This window comes from Ailuropoda melanoleuca, chromosome 16 (genome assembly GCF_002007445.2).
Source record: "Ailuropoda melanoleuca isolate Jingjing chromosome 16, ASM200744v2, whole genome shotgun sequence".
NCBI lineage: Eukaryota > Metazoa > Chordata > Mammalia > Carnivora > Ursidae > Ailuropoda > Ailuropoda melanoleuca.
Window position 1 is genome coordinate 23,511,686 of NC_048233.1, and position 21,496 is coordinate 23,533,181.

Below are 21,496 nucleotides of genomic sequence, written 5' to 3' on the forward strand. Positions count from 1 at the left end.
AGGTACTTTGTAAACCCCATAGCTATAAATTTCACATTCCTTCTTTGTTATTCAGTGTGCTTTATCCAGTAAGGTAATTAAAATGCATTTAATCAAACCATATCATTGAAATATTTATCCAATTACAGTCATTTCATTTTACAAGATATTCAATATTTTCTACTTCTTAGTAACAAAAAAATGAATTTACTTAAACTTACAATTAAGGCAAATTTAGACATCAAGTTAAAAATTACTGAAAGGGTACACAGTTTTTAGGAAAATTTCTTTGCTGGGCACAGGAGCAAAGAAGTTTGGCATTTCGAGCTGAGGTTACTTTCACAGCCCTTACTAGTAGCCTGGGAAATCCAGCCTTTCCAGAGGTGGACTGGATGGGGGCAAATAAATACCCTTCCAGAATACCCAAAAGAAAGAAGAGGAAAAAAAATTCCTTTGAAGAATTTACTCACTGCAATTGTCCATTATAGGTGTTATTAAACAGAGAAAGTACCATCATTGATGTGTGGGGGAAAAGAAGTTTCTGAAAAGAATCTAGAAGACAATACTTTTAAAGCATTGTGATCTTTAAAAAACATTAAATGTGTGAGTTTATTCAAATTATACATGTGTCGTGCTTGCTTCAGCAGCACATATGCTCAAATATACACATGTGAATATTGACTTTTATCATTTCATTTAAGTACAGTGGTGAGCAGAAAAAAGGAAAACCTCTCTTTTCCAAGAACAGTTACTAATCCACAACCAAGAGTATATCTCACTGCTTTATTTTTTCAAGTGTACCAAAAAGTTAGCTTTTTTTAGATCCTGTGATCTACGTGTGCCTGATATAAGTTCTACTGTGGAGTCATACCAGATAGTAAATGTCTATATTATTCATAGTAATGCTTTCCTGATATAGGCTAAGCCTGGGTATTTACGAGGCACCTGCACTTTTAAGAGTTCATATTGTCAGGACACATTGAATCATTTCTTCTAAAACCATCTACTAAAAACAACCCTCTTTTCCCTCTTTATTAGGAATTCCAGAAGTTATGGTCTCCCATAAAATCGAAATCATGTGGGAGTAAAATTTATATTTTTCAAGAAAGTTCCTCCCAGTATTACAGATGATGTATTTGTGGCCCTTCAAACTCTGTGGCAGCCATCTATGGTGACTGTTTCAATAAAATTCTCAATTTAAGGGTAACTTGTTTTGGCAACTTGACGATTACATTTAGCCAGGTTGGAAGTGTGGAGGCAGATAGAAATTTTCTTGATCAAGAAAACAGTAAGTGTGCATATGTGTATTTTATCAAAAAACAATCTTGGGGCGCTTGGGTGGCTCAGCCGGTTGAGCCTTTGGCTCTTGGTTTCCGCTCAGGTCAAGATCTCAGGGTTGTGAATCAAGTCCCCATGGGGTTCCTGCTCGGCTCAGAGTCCACTTGAGATTCTCTCCATCTCCCTCCGCCACACCCCCGGCTCTCTCCTGCGCATGCACGTCCATGCACACTCTCTCTAAATCAATCAATCAGTCAAATCTTAAAAAAAAAAAAAAAAAAGCAATCTCAGTGGCCGCTCTGGTTCAACCAACTGCAGACATTGCCTTACTTTTTGGGGGGCAAAAACAGTATAAAGAATGGCAAGAAATAAGCTCTATTTTAATGGAAAGAATCTATACCTATTTTGTTTTCTAGAAATGGGACAAATAATCTAACCTGGCAGTTCATCTATTTGTGTGCATTGGGAAACTTACTTAAAAACTCTTTTCTTTTACAAATGTGTTCAGTAGTATTGATTTAGCTTCCACTTCTCACATTCAAGGCATGAAATCAAATGATTACTTATGTGCATGAAGGGAAATGAAAGACTCAAAAAATGATTGCTGTTAAAATATATATCTTATATACTATTAATATAAATATATGTGTATCTTTTTTAAGCCAAAGGTACCACATGTTAAAGAGCAAGAGAAAGGGAATAAAAATAATGAAAGATTTCAATGATGAAAAGAACTATGCATGTTCAATCCAGAGGAAGACACATATGCTTAAATGACAATTATGAAAGGGAACAGCCATTGATTTTACTTATTGTTGAACAATTAGATGAAGTACAACAGACTTAAGAATTAACCTCTGGACTCAGGCTCCATCAAAGCTGATTCCTCAGGCCCATTGTGGAAGCCTCCACAGCCCTCAATTTGGTAGAAACAGATAAAGGGCTCTACTCCCTGCTTCCCTCCTCCCACTTATTTCCTTTTCTTCTTTTTTCTTGTCTCTCACCTTTCTTGGTAGCACTCAGCTAAGCTGGTGCAGTGTTTTTGACCATCTTGAGTCTGCCTAGGTACATTTGCCCCAGTTTATTGAGGAGCCTCAATTTGTTCTGTGTGTAAATAAAAACATCTTATTTCTTCCATTAAATAACTGCTTCCAAATATTTCTGTCAAAGCTCCCCTTTTCCCCTTGCTGATTAATGCCCTTAAAAATATTTTCAGCCACTTTTACTTATTAGGACAGTCTAATTCCAGTGTTTAAGACGTAGTACTATTTGTTTTGAAAATTTAAGTTGCTCAATTGAAATATTTTTCCTTTTCCCTCTTTAGCTCAGGCTAAGGAGAGTGTGTGAATGTGTGTGGTGGGGACAAGGGATGGCTCTTAGGGACAGGTGTTTCTGATCTGCCCTAGCAGGGCATCCCTTCCTCTTCTAGGTGCTGGCTCATCCAGCATTAGAGTGGTGAGAAATGAAGGAATGGGGCCAAAGCCTCCTTACTTGACAGAGGAAGGCTGTAGTTCTGACTGCTGTCAATTCTCTTTCCCTTGGATTATAGTTACTTCCATGCTGATCTAAAAGATGTATGCTTTTCCCCAGGTGATAGATTCCTTTTGACTTCATTAATTGTCATATTATCCAAATCCCATCACCTCAAGGCAGAGGTCCACTGGCAAAGTTTTAGCAGCATCATTCTAAGTTGCACCAGAGTTAAATGTGTAGAACTATCATTTTTACAGAAATCAAAACCTATGTGTTAATGCAAGGTCAACTTATGGCAAATTGCAAGGCAAATGCCCAAGGCTCCTGTGCTTTGGGAACCACAGAAAGCAGATGCCTGTGTAGCAACTGAGATGGTATCTACTGGAGAAAAAGCAATAGCTGAGTAGTTGGTGAAAGGGAAAAAAAACCCACAAATGTCTTGAACACATAACTAATCTATAATTTCTAACAGTATCACCAAAAAAACCAAACCAAAACAAAACAAAAAACAAAAAACAGGATAAGATCGCGCCTTCCCTAAGACACACTCTCCAAGAAGTTCCTGAGACTTCTTTTCCCTACAATGGTTACAAGAGCATTGCCCTTAGAGGTTTTATTACCAAGATTCTGCCTGTTTCCAAATGTGAATGGAGGAAAGAAAAAGGATGAGGGATATATTTGTATGGAAGCAACCTCAAAACTCTGCAATTATGGAGCTGTTATAAATGAGCTTCTAAGTGGATATGATTCCAGAATTATTTCCCAACTCTTTAAATTTACAGGCATGAAATTTATTTTTCCATGGTCACAGATAAACAACTGGAAATGAAAGTGAACTTCAAAACATGTCTCTTTTCTCTAGAGATTTATGTCATGAATAAGGGGGAAATGGAACTATCTAGGAAACTCATTGCATGGTTCCACCTTCTTCCTAAATATCACAAATACAACATTACCCCATTCCTCAATTATATCCTTATATGCAAAACACAGAAGATTTATAACTGATTTCTTAATTTACCTGTCTTGATAACAAATTTAGATTTGTTATGACTCATTGTAGTATATGGTGATAATCTGAAATTTGGTTTCCTCGTAGAAAACAAGAATTAATCTGTCCTTCCCAGTTGAATGTGTCAGTAACTCCTTGGAAGTAAATTGCTCTTCATAGGAACATTTAGAGAGAAAACAAACAAACTTATTCCCTAGGAATTGTCTTTCTTTCTTCCTTTGTTCCTTTCTTCCTTCCTCTCTTCCTTCCTTCCTCTTTCTTCCTTCCTCTCTTCCTTCCTTCCTCTTCCTTCCTTCCTTCCTTCCTTCCTTCCTTCCTTCCTTCCCTCCCTTTCTTTCTTTCTTTCCTAATCCCTAGGAATTTAAAGCACAAGTTCAAGCAAGTCACTTTGCCTTCCTGAATCTTAACGTCATTATTCACTTAATGAGGATAAGAATGATGAGGATGATGAGGACGATAATGTATTATAACCCAAAAGGCTGTTATAATAATTGCTGTGGAAGACTTTATAAACTATGAAATCTGATGTAGAGACATTAGTTACCTACAAAATCCCTCTATAGGGCTCTGTACTTCTCCACATCACCTTGTATTATAATCAAGAATAACTGTCATCTGGATGTATATTTCCAAATATATAATTATGTATGCAGATTGTCACAAGTTTATCAGGATCATTTCTAAACACTGCCCTTAAAGTAGTGCGTGAAAGTTGTGTGGCACATTTTAACTAAGTTAACAACCCTCCAGCTTCACCAGGTCCTACAATTCTCATACTGCTCAGCCATTGCTAACTGCAAACTATAAGATCTGAATCTTACACTGCAAAAGCTATATTAGGAATTAACCAGCGAGTTCCAGGCACACAAGCCTGTGTCTTCTCCAGAGAAATGTGAAGTTAAAATAACATCAATAACCCGCTCCCCAGAGCCCTTACAATGCTGGGTACAACATTAAAGGCTCTCCACACACTTCCCATTTAATTCTTGTGGCAACCCTATGAGGTAAGTATTATTTTCCCCATTTTAGAGATGTGAAAATTCTTATTCTCTAATAAGAAAAGTGTAGGGACTGGGACTCATGATTGTTTCAACTTGGCTTAACCAGTTGATGGGGGTTGTTGGGCCCTTAGAAGCAGAGGTAAGGGTAACATCAACCTATTAGTTTGTTAGGCCCAAGATAAAAGATTTTGCTTGGGCTTTTGCCTCTTTTCACACATATGACTGGGAAAGAAAGAAAATAAAACATATGGCAGGTCCCTAGAAATTTTTTCTGCTCCATATCAAGTTTTTAAAAGGTTTGATCAGGGAGTCCTTCACAGTTTCAGTTCTAAAGGAAAAATGGGACAACCTTCTAGATTTAGTTTGCTTTGACTCTCCTTAACACTAGGTTGTATGCAAGTGGAAGATCCCTCATGTATATGTAAGCAGCACATATTCTCCCAAACGCAAGTGTCCAAGTGCATTCACAGCTAATGCTGCATTCCCCAGGAACCTTTTGAAAATCTGCCTGATGTTAGAGTGAAGGTTTTTTTTTTCCTTCTGCAACTCCCCAATTTTAATAGCCTGTGATGTATTTTTGTTTTTACATTTTCTTTAATAAATGAGAAGAATTTCAGGGAGTGAGTGATAGGCAAATCTCAACTTGTCAGGGGTGATTTCCCTGCACAAGGCAGCTGGTGAACCTGACTTCTGCATTCATGGAGCTAAATCCTGCACCAGATGATATACAATTAAGTGTAACATCATTCATTCCAGGCCGTCAGAGAGGAACACACAGAGGCTTCATCATACTCCCGTGTCCAACAAAGTAGGATGTATGCTAATGAACAAGTGTGATATAAGATGAAGCCACAGGATCATGGAAATTTAGAATGAATGCATAGATGAGGTTTATTCCATCACTCAGGCAGGAGTCCCATTTGGCTAGATATAACAGCTAACATTTACCTATTGCTGTGTGACAAACTGCCACAAACTAGCAACTTAAAACAGTGCCTATTATTTCACAGTTCTGTAGGTCAAAAAGTCTGGTGGTCTTGGCTGGATCCTACAAGCCCAAAGTCAGAGTGTCAGCTGGACTGAGCTCTCATCTAGATGCCTAGATGCTCTGGAGATGAATCTACTCCCAAGTGCATTCAAACTGTTGGCAGAACACAGCTCCTTGCTACTGTAGAACAGGGGCTCCATCTCCTTGATGGCTGTCAGTCCAAGACTCCTCTCAGTTTCTCAGGTTCTTCGAACCAACCATAGCACGTGAAATCCTTCTTGTGTCTTTATCCTCCTCTTCTGCCACTAGCAGGAGAAAGCTTGCTGCTTTTAAGGGTTCATGCGATTAGATTAGATGTACCTAGATAATCTCTCTTTTAAAAGGTTAACTCTGCCATATAATACACCACTTTCAGAGATTCTGTGGATTCTTGGGGCGCCATTTTAGAATTCTGCCTACCACACCTAGCAAGCAGAACTAATAAAAATATTGTCAGGTTTGTCCTATCCTCAAAAGATCAAGAGATTGTAAGTATAGGCAAAGCTGTTAGAAATAACATTGAGAATCATGTTTAAATTTCTGGACATGGAAGTTCCAAGTTAAAATGCTAGACTGAAATGGTAAAAAGTCAATGTCCTTTGAAAAAAGTTGCAACATTACTTTAGCAACCAATGTTCCTTAATATATAGTTTTAGAAGACACTAAACTATCTGAACTTGCCTTACAAAAAATAAGAAACCATAGCTGTCCTGATGACCCTATATCTTTAATTCAACAATCTCTTGATATCCTCTCCTTCATTCACAGCTGATGTCTTTAAATTAGCTTTGAATCATATTGCAGTCCATCCCCTGACCTGTTCCCCTCAGTTACTGAGCCCTTAGCACAGCCCTTAGTTCCTGTTTGCTGCCTTATATGACCCATCAGGCTCCACTGGAGCTAACTGCTATAGCTCTTCCCTGACCAGGTCTGCCTTGTTTCTGGGCATTCTGTAAGCAACTTGTCAAAGCCAAAGGGCCCCTGTGATTGACTTCTCTCAGCGTCACATCACCTGCCAAGGAAGCCTGCCTTATCCTCAAAGAATAACTGGTTCTTCCCTGGCTAAACCTGTAACTCTTGAATTCCTTTTGTTTGTCATCCTGTTTTTATGGACTTTGTTCTTTCATTACACATGATAAAAATATTTATTTTACTCAATTGCTTATTTAGAATGACTTGAGTCTCCTTTACATCTGGGTCAGTATTCGCTCTTGGATTAGGCATGCTTGCAGGTGGGCAAGGTATGAGCAAGCATTAAAATGCTTTGTGATGAATTTGCCCAGGGATGATGATGTTCATGATGTTGAGATGTTCTGGGTAGACATCCCCAATTTAATGCCTATGTATCACCCAAATGCCAAAACTTAAAAGGTTAAGATGAGCCCAGGTTTATAAATGACAAATTGCCAGCCACATTGTTGGAAGTTGAGAGGTTAATAGAGATTAAGAATTTTGAAATGCCTTTTCCTATTTAACGGGAACAAAAGTTTTTCCTAACTAGTTTCCCGGTAAGTACATTTCCTGGTCCCTGCAAACTCAGAGGCCAATGTCAAAAAATTTTTTGCTGGCTATTAAACCTGTATTTTTTATCTTGATTTTGATTAATAATTGATATATTCATGCAAGTAAAATAACGTGTTTTTCCTTAGTCACTGCATTCAATTTAAAACGAAGTGTTGACCTACCACGGTTTCCTAAGCTAAAATCAAGCCTTGTGAAATTCCTAATTTTTTTATGAGTAAACTTTATCAAAGCAGAAAACTTTGCTTTGAAAATAAATTTTGGGAATCTAAAAGTAAGCATAATTTTATTAATTTCTAAAAATAAAAAATATTCTAAGTATTCTTGGCCACAGATTAAAAATTGTTTTTGACGTCATTTAAAATGTTTTATTTCTTTTCCCTCTATGTCATTAGGTAAGTTGTCCCTGATTCCAGATAACAAAAATGAAGCAGTATGACAACTGAGGGAATCAGTTCCTGATAATATTTCCCAGATTATCACAATCAAATTGGGTAGCAGGCATGTGCAAGCCCTCGGGGGTAGGAGAGAAGGGTTTTCATTCACCAGCAATGTCATTACCAGACCTTTGCCCTGGACTTCACCCTGCAGAATCCCTGTCAGGTCTTTTTCCTGCCTACTGGATCCAAAATAAAGCTTTGCAGCCAAAATATTCAGTGACAGATGGCTCATTTCATTGCTGCAATGTCATCCTTTGGGTCTCTGAGGGGATGATTCCAGGAATAGAAAAGAGGGCAAATACAGGATTGGACTTATAACAGAATCTAACACAATCAGGGTTTCTCCAATTACTGATGGAATAAAGAACTTCCAAATTCTTTTCATCTAACAAGAGTGGCCCCTCTTTTCTCTATATGGTAATTAATGCATAGAGTATAATATAAGCACAGAGTATAGTATGGGTCCAATCCCTCCTCTGACCCTGACAAGTTCAGTGATTTTGAGCCTGCTCCTCAATTTCTTCATAAATAAAATGAGCATCATAATAGTACTTAGCAAAGGCAACAAAACAAAAAATAAACATGTGACACTACATTAAATTAAAAAGCTTCTGCATAGTGAAGAAAGCCATCAACAAAATGAAAAGGCAACCTATTGAATGAGAAAATATTTGCAAGTCATACATCCAAGAAGGGGTTAATATTGAAGATACATTAAAAAACTCATACAACTCAACAGAAAAAAAAAATCTTGCCTTAGCTAAGAACTCAATAAATGGTAACTAACATTGTCTTTCCTCTCTTTGATTAATTTGGTTTTGTATAAAAGAATAATACATAATAGAACATAAAACAAGAGGCATAACATAGGAAACCTATAAATGGAAATGATATTTTGTTAGTATTCTTAATTCAGAATGGACTTGTACTAAGTAAGACCAAAGTCAGTATTTTACTGTGTTATTCTAAAATGCGGACGGGGAGGTTGCTCTCACTGAAGCTGTAAGAGACAATTAGTTACTCTTTCCAGTGTCAAGACCTCCAAGGCTATGGGAGATTGTGACTTATTTCTAGTCACATCTAAGCTCCCTTGATAAAATTCCTTACAGTGCTCATTAGAATTGGTTCTAAATTTCATTTTTTAATTGCTTCTCTTTTTGAGAAAAGGTATGAACTTTTTCCATCATATGCATTTACAAAGTTAAAATTCACAAAGATTCTGGGATTTGTTTTGTTTTGTTTTTCATTTTTTCCCTCACTTGGCACATCCTAATCTTTTCCCTAAGGTCTGTATCTATATTGCTATTTTCCAGTTTGTCTTCATATCATTGCTTCACCATTTGGCACCTCAGTCAACATAGTTTTACCACCATTATCTACACAGCACCACCCCATCTGAATGGATCTCACAACTGCCCTTCTCTGTTGCATGCCTTTACCTGGGTCTGCTTTCCCATTACGTTACCCATCTGTCTGCTCCTAAAGAATGGCATGAGGGAGTGATGGTGCTTCACAGAGAGTTTTAAAATCTTGACCTTCATTTGAATTTAGTCACTGTGTATCACTGGATTCCTAACCTTTCTTCAAGACTTTTTCCAAACTGAAAGTGACAACAAGTTAACTAGATTCATGTTTTCTAAAGCTCACAAACTTTCTTTCTAATTATGATTAATTTGGTCTTGATGGCATTTATGGTTAATCATTAGGTACCAGAACCTTTACATATTTTACTTTTAGTTATTACAATAACCTCATATATTAGTAAGTGCTATTATCCCCATTTTATAGGTGTGGAAACCAATAATCAGGGAATTTAAGTAACTTCCCCAAAAGCCTACAGTATGTGGCTGCCTTTCCCACTAAGCCAACATGTCCAAAACAGTCCTTTGGAGGACATAACAATTGTTCTCAAACGTATGTATGTATGTATAAACGTTATCTGACATGTTCATTAAAAGTGTATCCCACAGTCCATCCTCCAAATTCCAGGCTCCATCCTCCAGGTTCTGATTCAGTGGGTGGACCTAGGCTTTGCCTTTCAACAAACTCTCTGAGAGATTTTGATGCAGGCCACCTGCGCAGCACACCCAGCTCAGGAGAGGCACAGACTGACTATGCATTCCCAGCTATGTACCAGCTCCTAATGAAGCACCACATGTCCTGCTTTCCTTCTTCTTCAAGCCATAAATTAACCAAGTGCTGAGATTTACTTTTACAACAAAACTTAAGCTAAACAGCGTTTTCCAGAATTCAGGTTTTGTTGGGAAGCAGAATTGTAGCCTGGGGATCAATAAAACTGGTTTCTTTTATCTCTTTCTTTTACTGACTTCTTGCATGTCATTTGAAAAAATAACCTTATTGTGTCTCATTCTTCTCCTCTATAAATGGAATGTGAAAATTCATGTCCATTACTTACTGAAAAGACCTTTAAAGAGGAAAACTGACCATGGTGAGAGCATTAAAAGCTCCAGGCAAAGAATACGGTGTGAATCCTCAAGACTCAATTACTTTCTTATCTAAGTGGGGCACACTGATTTTACTATGGCTGCCATTTATGGCACAAAACATGAGGGATAACATATTCAGTTGGCATTTGTGGGACTGACGTGCAGTACTTTGCAATGCGCAGGTTTTGTGTTCTTGGAAAAGTTATTTTAAGTCTATGCACCTCCTTTGCTTCATGTGAAATGGGAAGACATAATAATATTATCAACTTCATGGGGTGTTGAGTTGTCACTTTATGATTTGTATAAATGAGCTTTGATGAATTACTCAGCCCAAATATTTTCATTCTCAATAGCCTAGCTTCAAGCTATTGATAATATCAGTGTAGTCACTCTTATGTTCCTGTCTATTACAGAAAACAAATATGACATTGTTCCTGCTTTTAGGAAAGTTACTCCCAAGCAGAGGAGACAATCTAATGTGATACCTAAAACAAGAGACTTGACAGGATTTTCAAAATGGGGGGAAAAGGGAGGAAAGCCAGAAAAGTGTATATATGACCTCAGTTTTTAAAAACAATTTTAAAACAATTACCAATTCCTCCATAGTTTTTTATGTATCCATTAAACATATACATATAAAATATCTGTATATATTTATATAATATGTAATTTACTAAATATACATATACATATATATCATTAATATAAGATGTTTTGGAGAGAGAATAAAGAAAATAAAGGAATAAAGTAAAGGAAGGAAACAAAAAAGAAACATAAGTAAATAATAAAACAGTTTAAAAAAATACATGGATGTCCACGATAAAAAGAGCATATGTGATATGACCCCATCTAAGTAAATGTGCATTTGGGTGTGTCTGAGATACATGAAAACATAGACAAAACACTAACAGGGGCTATTTCAAGGTAGTGAGATTTAAGTGATCTTTACACTTTTTCTGTATTGTTAGACTATTTTTTATAATGACATATTATTTATAACTAGAAACATTTTACAAAGGATAGACTGCCAAAATATTTATTATTGTACATGATGTATTGTTTTATTTTGTCTTTTCAAGTGGTCTCTAAAAGGTATGTATTATTTTGAAAGGAGAAAAATGATATTCTTTAAAGAGGTATTCTGAGTAGTAACAAAATGCAGTGGAACAAAGATATTCTTAATAGAAGGCCAAAGCTGCTTTAGGTACCCAAATAAAGCAAAGTGAACAATGAGCTGGCTTTGCCAGAACAAACTCAGTCACTGAACTCTTCTTTTTCTTCTTTCTTTTCCTTCTGTAGAAGTTTTGAATTATGTAAATCTTGGATTTGTTGAAACTATTTTTTTAATCTTCACAATATCGCTTTACTTATGTTTTTCCAATTCATTATCATTTTCTACAACTCAACACGTCCCAAGCTGAACTTAGTATTTTCTTTCTGCCTCAACGTACTTCTCTTCCTGTCTCCTTTTTTAAGAGATATGTCACCACCTTCACCCAAGTCACCCAAACTGGATATCTGGGATCCACCCTGGATTCCTCCCTCTGTACCCAATGAGTCAATCATTTCTACAGATACTACACCCATCAGATCTCTCCTTATCATATCTCTTCTCCATAGCTATTGTCCTCAGTGGTCCTACCCAGATTGCAGCAATCATCTTTAAACTAGTCCCCTTATCTGCACTTAGAAAATTTGATCCAGCAGGAGAATGTCTAAACTTCTTTATATGTTATGCAAACAGATGTGAGTTGCTTGCCTATCTTCATCTCATTCAACCAACATTCTCTCCCAAAACATGCCGCCTTGGGGGCCGTCAGTTACAATACTCTCACCCTCCATGATATTATAAGCCAGGCAATGAGAGCTTCATCCCCCGAGGCTCAATGAGTGGTTCAGGGATGGGTTTGAGATAAGTAGGGGCAGATATTCTGTCCCAGACTTCTCTTCTAGAGATAGAATAAAAACTCTCTGGCAAGTCACAGATTAATTAAGCAAACTCTTCTGTAAGACTTATTTCCTTGAAACTTTCTAGGAGGCCATGTTCAAATAGAGTAGACATGGAACAAGTCAATTCTTTTAGTTATCCTATAAGTAGGCAAATATCTTCATCTGGTTTGGGAACCAACTCCAATTCTAAAAAGGTAACCAAATTGGTGGTGATTTAAGATGATTTCTACTTTATTATCAGTCTGGTGGATCCAAAAATTAATTAATTCCAATTTTTAATTCCAACTAGGCTATAAATGTCATTATTTTTTATCATCTCACATCAGGGGACTGTCATAGCAATTGTCTATTTCTTTTTTTTTTTTTAAGATTTTTTTTTTTTTTATGTGACAGAGAGACAGCCAGCGAGAGAGGGAACACAGCAGGGGAGTGGGAGAGGAAGAAGCAGGCTCCCAGCGGAGGATCCCGATGTGGGACTCGATCCCAAAACGCCGGGATCACGCCCTGAGCCGAAGGCAGCCGCCCAACGACTGCGCTACCCAGGTGCCTCAGTAATTGTCTATTTCTTGTTCTAACTTTTTATTGATTAATAATATGCATAAAAAGTACGCAAAGTATATGGCTTAATAAATTTTCACAATAGAATACAAGTTTGCTACTGCATATTTTTGTGCACATGAATAAATTTTAAAATGTCTAAGGTCAGGACCATGTTTTCATTTTTCTCAACACCTCAATCCCAAGCATAATGGTAATGCCCGCTATTGAAGTCACTGTATTTTACCTGCCAGACATTTTATACTCAAAAGTCATCAGGTAAAAGGGTAGGAAGGCTACTGCAGAACATTCATTTAACAATAATTCTGCCAATAGCTAACAATTATCAAGTGCTTATTGGTACCATTATTATCTCAGTTTTACAGATTAGGAAACTATGGTAGACAGAGATTTAAAAAGTGACTGAGATCAAATAGCCAGTAAGTTAAAGAGTAAGACCCCAAGAAAAAACTCAATTCCCAAAATATAATTTAAGCAATTGAGTCCTTCCACTATGATATATACCTTTTTCACTGAGATGAGAAAAACTTACAATCTTTCTAAAGACCAAGAGACAATGCATTTTTCTTTAGTAAACGTTAGCAATGATTCAGTCTTAGAGGAAGAAAGCAGTTGAGTGAATTCTAATAGCATTTAAAATTCTGCAAAAAAGGAAAAGCAAGAGCACATGTTATAATTAAAGACTTACTTTTTTATTATAGGCATCTTCCATTTCTTCCTGGATCCAGATCACCTCTGCTGCACTGGCTTCTTTGTCATGGTGTTCCTTGTTTGGAATCTCTGGAATCCTTAATTTGGGTTCTCTTCCTACTGGATAGGATGATGCTTCTGAATGGGCAGCCTATCACTCATCTCTTGAAATGCCTGTACATTTTATTATAAGAGAATAAATGAGGAGGTCAGATTGTCCTTGAGGCCATTGAGAAAATCCCAACCAAAAAACCCACCAAATCACATTTACTCAAATTGGTTAAGGTGAAGAAATTCTTTAGATTCTTTAAGATATGTTAGAAATAGAGATGGCGGTCCAAGATGGTAGCATATTGGTAGCATAAAAAGATCCTGAACTTACTTTCTCCTATGAACACAATGACATGGATTGTCATCTACAATGACATATGGATTAATTCCCACTTAAAAAAAAACACATGAAAACTAGCTGAACAGTTTCCTTTACAACAAGGGATAAAAGGGCTAGAGAGGGGTAGGGAGGAAGAGGGATAAGAGAGGAAAAAGTCTGGGAGCCTGGGTGGCACAGTCGTTAAGCATCTGCCTTTGGCTCAGGGTGTGATCCCAGTGTTCTGGGATGGAGCCCCACATCAGGCTCCTCCACTGGGAGCCTGCTTCTTCCTCTCCCACTCCCCCGCCTATTGTTCCCTCTCTCTGCTGTCTGTCTCTGTCAAATAAATAAATAAAATCTTTTTAAAAAAAGAGAGAGAGAGAGAGGAAAAAGTCACCAAAACCTACACATGCCAGCACAAACTAGGGAGGGATCTCACAGACGAGAACCTATCCTTGAAAAATGAAAGGTTTATACCCCACCTTGGGCCCTGTACCAGACAAGGGGCACAAAAAATGTCTGACTTTTGAAATCAATGGGGCTTACTTCCAGGGGACCCAAGGAACTGTGGGATTATGAGCTACCCCTTTTGAGGGGCTCCTATGTAAACTCACTCATTCCAAGAAGCAGAGCAAAGGCAGCAGTTTGAGAGGGGACTGGATTATTTGTGAGGGTGATTCAGTTGCTAATTTTAAAGCATCTGCCAGAGGTGCCTTAATTAGTTGGGATTTTCCTTGGGGGCAAAGGCACTGGAGAGTGACATTTTTTGCACTCTCCCTCTGCCTTGCTAACACAGGCAGGCACACACGGACACAACCTTAATAAAGTCATAGGCTTGCCTTGCCCCCAGAGCGCGTTCTAGTCCTCACTAAAGCCATAGGCACACTGTACTCCTAGCACTCTTCTCTGGCATCACTAATACTGCAGGCATGCCTGCCCCCCAACACTCTTTCCTGGATGTAATAAAGCCACAGGCAACCACAGATTCACTAAATGCAGCCGGTGGGGAATGCAGTCCACACAAAGAAGGGCTCTTGATTGTCTGGCTCTGGGATCAAAGGGGCTTGTGCTCCTGGACCCCAGCTGTCTGTAACAATCAGAAAGACAATTCTTGGCAGCAGGCAGCACACTGAAACACCACCTCCAGTCTCCACATGAAAAAGGCCCACTTAATTGTCCTGGAGTTTCAACCTGAGGGACAGGATTCAGATTTGCCACACATCTAAAGGCTACAGAGCTATTCTTAGGAAATGTAGGTAGGAACATCCCATCTGTGCACCCTCCTTTGGCCTCAACAGAGCTCACTGGTACCTACCAGAAAGGTGCTTAAACACTTGTCTAAAGCCACAGTTCTTGCAAATGTTTTTCAGAGGACACCTGAGAAACAGATCTTCTGTTTAGGGGTCAGCAGGATTTATGACTGTGATCCCACAGGATTGTATATATCTGTACACTTTAAAAGTTGTTGCCTGAGAATCTGGCTTCCAATCAGCTTGAATCTAGGTGCTGACTGAGATCACCCCCTTTGGAACACTGACACGTCCTAGCATACCCTCAACAACTGGGACCTATAAAGAATAAATTAGGCTACTCAGACAATCACAGAAGCTTGACAGACAACCAAGAGCTAGGGGAAGGTTAAAAGATAAGGTTCATCTGCTACACGAGGACATTCCTTCAATAAGGAGAGGTGGCTATTTCACCTAAAATTCAGAAACAAACATAGAGAATCAAGCAAAATGAAAAAGCAGGATTATGTTCCAAATGAAGGAGCAAGATAATCTTGGAAAAGGATCTTAATAAAACAGGGATAAGCAATCTACTTTATAAAGACTCTAAAGTAATTTTCATAAAGATACTGACCCAATTCAAGAGAAGAATGAATGAACATAGTAAGAACTTCAACAAGAGATAGGAAATATGAGAAAGTACCAAACAGAAGTCACAGAGCTGAAGAATACAATAACTGAACTGAAAAATACACTAGACAGTTTCAACAGCAGACTAGATGATGGAGAAGAAAGGATCAGTGACCTAGAAGACAGGAACTTAGCCAAATAGAGCAACAGCAACAACAAAAAGGAATTTAAAAGTGAAAATAGCTTAAGAGACCTATGAAACAATATTAAGCAGGAAAACATTTGCATCACAGGGGTCTCAGAAGGAAAAAAGAGAAAGAAAGAGGAAGAAAACTTACTTGACAATATAAAGACTGAAAATTTCCCTTAGCTGGGGAAGGAAACAGACATACAGGTCCAGGAAGCCCAGAGAATTCTAGAAAAGACAAACCCAAAGAGATCCATACCAAAACACATTATAATTAAAATGCCAAAATTTAAAGATAAAGAATTTTATAAGGAACAAGAGAAAAGCAAGTTGTTACAAATAAGAGAACCCCCATAAGACTGCCCACTGATTTTTCAGCAGAAACTTTGCAGACCAGAAGAGAGTGGCATCATATATTCAAAATGCTGAAAAGAAAGAACTTTTAACCAAAAATACTCTATCTGGCAAGGCTATCATTCAGAACTGAAGGAAAGATAAAAGTTTTCCAGGCAAGCAAAACGTAAGGAAGTTCATTATGAGAAATGTTAAAGGGTCTTCTTTAAGCTGAAAAGAAAAAGCACTAACTAATAACAAGAAAATACATGAAAATAAAGATCACTTATGATGCTTGTATGAAGGTTAAAAAACAAAAGTAGTAAAATCAAAATCAGCTGTAACTAGAATAATCAGTTAAGGGATACACAAAATAAAAAATGTAAAATATGACTTTGAAAACATAAAATATGCAAGGGTAGGCAGTAAAAAAGTAGTTTTTTAAGAATGCATTTATATTTAAGTTGCTTCCAACTTAGACTGTTCTATATGTAGACTGTTATATATGAACCTCACAATGAACCACAAAGCAAAAACCTACAGTAGATACACAAAAGATAACGAGATAGGAATCCAAAATAACACTAAAATTCATAAAACCACAAAGGAAACAAGAAAAAGAAGAAAGGAAGAGAGAGGAACTACAAAATCTCTAGAAAACAATGGACCAAATGGCAACAAGTACATACCTATCAATAATTAAAATGTAAATGGACTAAATTCTCTAATCAAAGATTTAGAGTAATGGAATGGATAACAAAAACAAAAACAAAACAAAACGAAAACAAGACTCATTATGTGCCCACAACAGACTCACATCAAATCTAAAACACACATAGAATCAAAGTGAAAGGATGGAAAAAGAGTTTCCACACAAATGGAAATAAAAAGAAAGTTATACTTATATCAGGCAAAATACTTTAAAACAAAGACTATAATAAAAGACAAAGGAGGGCATTACTTAATGACAAAGAGATAAATCCAATAAAAGAATACAACATTTGTAAATATTTACATACCAACCTAGGAGCACCTAAATATATAAAGCAAATAGTAACAGATCTAAAGAGAAAAATTGACAGCAATACAATAATAGTAGGGGACTTTAATACCCCACTTATACTGACGGATAAATCATCCAGACAATAAGGAAATATCAGCCTTAAAACATTAGGCCAGATGGACTTAATAAATATATGCAGATCATTCCATCCAAAAGCAGCAAAATACATATTCTTTGGAAGTGCACATGGAACATTCTCCAGGATAGATCACATGATGTTAGACCACAAAACAAATCTCAGTAAATTAAGAAGACTGAAATATTTTTCAAGCATCTTTTTGATCACATGGTGTAAAACTAGAAATCAATTACAATTTAAAAAACTGAAAAAATCACAAGTATGTGAAGATTAAACAACGTGGTACTGAATATCCAATGGGTCAATGAAGAAATCAAAGGGGAACTTAAAAACTACTTGGAGACAAAAGAAAATGGAAAATGGAAATACAACAACCCAAAATCTACGGATACATCAAAAATAGTTCTAAGAGGGAAGTTCAAAGCAATATAGGCCTAACTCAAGAGAAAAGAAAAAGCTCAAATAAATAATCTAATTCTACACATAAAAGAATTAGACAAGGAAGGACAAGCAAAGCCCAAAGGTAGTAGAAGGAAGGACATAATAAAGATTAATAATATAATAATAATATTAATAATATAAAGTTCCTCAAAAAAATTAAAAATAGAACTACCATACAATCCAGCAATACTACTTCTGGGTACTTATCCAAAGAAAATAAAAACACTAGATTTTATCAGCCAAAGCTGAACTTAAATACACAATCTCATCTCCAGTATGGCTTATAGTACATTGCTCTCCCCAAAGGGCCAGGCTATGACATTTAATTAATAGATTATGATGAGAAATAAATATTCTAAAGTGTTTTTCATCTGGGACAGACTCTTATTCCAACATTGTTCTTGGTTAGTTATTTTCTCTAACAAGAAACTGAAAAGCTGCTGGAAGTCCAAGATGGCACAGAAGCAGAAGACCTTAGTTTTGTCTGGTCCCAGGAATTCAGCTAGAAAGCTATCAAATCATTCTGAACACCTGCAAACTCAACTGGAGATCTAAGAAAAGAATAGCTCCAACTTTACGCATAGAAAAGTGACCACTCTCTGCAAGAATGACAAGACACAAAAACTCACCTCAAAAAAGAGAACAAGAGGCAGCACTGACTATCGGGGACCTAGTCAGTATGGACATAAGTAAGATGTCAGAACTAGAGTTCAGAATAATGATTATAAAGATACTAGCTAGGCTTGAAAAAAGTATAGAAGACACTAAAGAATCTCTTTCTGGAGACATAAAAGAACTAAAATCTAACCAAGTCAAAATCAAAAAGGCTACTAATGAGATGCAATTAAAAAATGAAGGGTCTAACTGCTAGGATAAATGAGGCAGATGATAGAATTAGTGATATAGAAAAAAAAAAGATGGAGAATAAAGAAGCCAAGAAAAAGAGACAAACAACTACTGTATCACGTGGGGAGAACTCAAGAGATAAGTGATACCATAAAGAGAAATATTAGAATAATTGGGATCCCAGAAGAAGAGGAAAGGAGGGAGGGCAGAAGGCATATTGGAGCAAATTAAAGCAGAGAACTTCCCTAATCTGGGGAAGGAAACAGGCATTCAAGTCCAGGAGGCATAGAGAACCCCCCTCAAAATCAATAAAAATAGGTCAACACCCTGACATATAATAAATGTCAGGGACAAAGAGAAAACCATAAAAGCAGCTCAGGACAAGAGGTCTGTAACTTACAAGGGTGGGAACATTAGACTGGCAGCAGACCTATCCACACAGACCTGGCAGGCCAGAAAGGACTGACATGATATAGTCAGGGTGCTAAATGAGAAAAATATGCAGCCAAGAATACTATATCCAGCTAGGATGTCATTCAAAATAAAAGGAGAGATAAAAAGCTTCCAGGACAAACAGAAATTAAAAGATTTTGTGATCACTAAATCAACCCTGCAAGAAATATTAAAAGGGACCCTTTAAGTGAAGAGAGAGCCCAAAAGTAACATAGACCAGAAAGGAACAGAGACGATATACAGAAAAAGTGACTTTACAGGTAATAAAATGGCACTAAATTCATATCTTTCAATAGTCACACTGAATGTAAATGGGTTAAGTGACTCAATCAAAAGACACAGGGTATCACATTGGATAAGAAAGCAAGACCCATCGATACGCTGCCTGCAAGAGACACATTTTAGACCCAAAGACACTTCCAGATTGAAAGTGAGGGGTTGGAAAACCATTTATCATGCTAATGGACATCGAAAGAAACCTGGATTGGAAATCCTTCTATCAGAAAAATTAGATTTTAAACCAAAGACTAACAAAAGATGAGGAAGGACATTATATCATAATTAAAGGGTCTTTTCAACAAGAATATCTAAAAATTGTAAATATTTCTGCCCCTAACTTGGGAGCAGCCAATTATATAAACCAATTAATAATAAAATCAAAGAAATACATTGATGATAATACAATAATAGTAGGGGACTTTAACACCCCACTGACTACATTGGACAGATCATCTAAGCAGAAGATCAATAAGGAAACAAGGGCTTTGAATGACACACTGGACCAGATGGACTTCACAGATAAATTCAGAGCATTCCACCCTAAAGCAACAGAATACACATTCTTCTCTAGTGCACATGGAAAATTCCCTAGAATAGATCACACACAGGGTCACAAATCAAATTTCAACAAGTACCAAAAGACTCGGATCATTCCCTGCATATTTTCAGACCACAATGCTTTGAAATTTGGACTCAATCACAAGAGGAAATTTGGAAGGAACTCAAACATTTGGATGCTAAAGAGCATCCTACTAAAGAATGAATGGGTCAACCAGGAAATTTAAAAAATAAAATAAAAATTCATGGAAACAAATGAAAATGAAAACACAATTGTTCAAAACCTTTGGGATGCAGCAAAGGAGGTCCTAAGAGGGAAGTATATAGCAATAAAAGCCTTTCTCAAGAATCAAGAAAGGTCTCAAACACATAACCTAACGGAGCTGGAGAAGGAACAGCAAATAAAGCCTAAACCTGTTAGGAGAAGAGAAATAATAAAGATTAGTAAAGATTAGAGCAGAAATCAATGAAATACAAACAAAAAGAAAAGTAGAACAAATCAATGAAACTAGGAGCTGGTTCTTTGAAAGAATTAATATGATTGATAAACTCCTGGCCAGACTTATCAAAAAGAAAAGAGAAAGGACCCAGGTAAATAAAATCATGAATGAAAGAGTAGAGATCACAACCAACACTGAAGAAATACAATCAAATATAAGAACATATTATGAGCAACTATATGCCAACTAATTAGGCATTCTGAAAGAAATGGATGCATTCCTAGAGATGTATAAACTATCAAAACTGAAACAGGAAGAAATAGAAAACCTGAACATGCTAAGTGAAATAAGTCAAGCAGAGAAAGATAATTATCATATGGTTTCACTCATTTGTGGAATATAAGGAATAGCAGGGAGATCAGTAGGAGAAGGAAGGGGAAAATGAAGGGGGGGAATAGAGGGGGAAATGAACCACGAGAGACCATGGACTCTGGGAAACAAACTGAGGGTTTTAGAGGGGAAGGGGGTGGGGGAATGGGCTAGCCCAGTGAAGGGCATTAAGGAGGGCATGTATTGCATAGAGCACTGGGTGTTATATGCAAACAATAAATCATGGAACACTACATCAAAAACTAATGATGGACTGTATGGTGAATAACATACCATAATAAAAATAATAATAAAGTTAATAATAATGATCATAATAATGAAAACCTGAACAGACCCATAACCAGCAAAGAAATTGAAGCAAGTTATCAAAAATCTAACAATAATCAAGAGTCCAGGACCAGATGGCTTCCCTGGGGAATTCTACCAAACATTTAATGAAGAATTAATACCTATTCTTCTGAAGCTGTTTCAAAAATTAGAAATGGAATGAAAACGTCCAAACCTGTTCTATAAGGTCAGAATTACCTTGATCCTAAAACCAGCCAAAGACCCCACCAAAAAGAATTACAGAACAATATCCCTGATGAACATGGATGCAAAAATTCTCACCAAGATACTAGCCAATAGGATCCAACGGTACATTAAAAGGATTATTCACCATGACCAAGTGGGATTTATTCCTGGGCTGCAAAGGTGGTTCATCATCCACAAATCAATCAATGTGATACACTACATTAACAAAAGAAAGGACAAGAATGATATGATCCTCTCAATAGATGCAGAAAAAGCATGTGACAAAGTACAGCATCCTTTCTTGATTAA

The 21,496-nt window shown here is 36.9% G+C and overlaps 1 pseudogene; it reads right to left on the reverse strand.

Annotated features, from left to right (window-relative positions):
- The window catches only part of LOC105242151, a 237,538-nt pseudogene that overhangs the window by 113,469 nt on the left and 102,573 nt on the right, over positions 1-21,496 (reverse strand).